We start from the raw sequence: 595 nt of genomic DNA, 5'->3' as shown, positions 1-595 counted from the left end.
TAGGGAAAAGGACACAGGACATTAGCAGAGAGAGGTCTCACTGGGTGGTTGTTAACCCTTTGGTTTGTCCTCGCTAGTTTCTGCCTCTTCCCTCACTTACTCTTTCTCCTCACACCCTTTTCCTGTAAACAAGGGCTCCTGCTTGCTGCTGACTTGCCCATTTTTAATGCCCAGTTGAAAAGCTGTCTTGATGTACCAGCTTCCCAACCAGCTGAGCCTGCCTCTTTCCAAAAAGCCAGTGAAATAGTTACGGAATCTGATGCTAAAGCTCTTCGTCATGAGCCCAAGGAGAACCAGGATGAGTGTGGGGTGGTGGGCGTTGGGTCTTCAGGCATCCGTGAGCCGCCGCCTTTTGGAAGCAGGGGCAGATGTCTGGTCATGAGGGTTTCTGTTACGAGACGCCCCAGGAGATGTGAAACCTGTTAGAATTGGTGTGTTTTGGGGCTGTGGTGGCAGGTGAGCTCAGCTCTGTCCCTCTGCTGCCGTCCTGGACCCAGGGCGAGAGAGAAGGGTCCTGCTGGGACCCTCCGGGACCTCCTGGGGCCCTCCGGGACCTCCTGGACCCCCCACTCGCCCGTCTCACCGGGGCTTTACC

This window comes from Buceros rhinoceros, unplaced genomic scaffold (assembly GCF_000710305.1).
Source record: "Buceros rhinoceros silvestris isolate BGI_N320 unplaced genomic scaffold, ASM71030v1 scaffold27495, whole genome shotgun sequence".
Lineage (NCBI taxonomy): Eukaryota > Metazoa > Chordata > Aves > Bucerotiformes > Bucerotidae > Buceros > Buceros rhinoceros.
The sequence above is the reverse complement of the archived record's forward strand: the minus strand, read 5'-3'. Positions refer to the sequence as shown.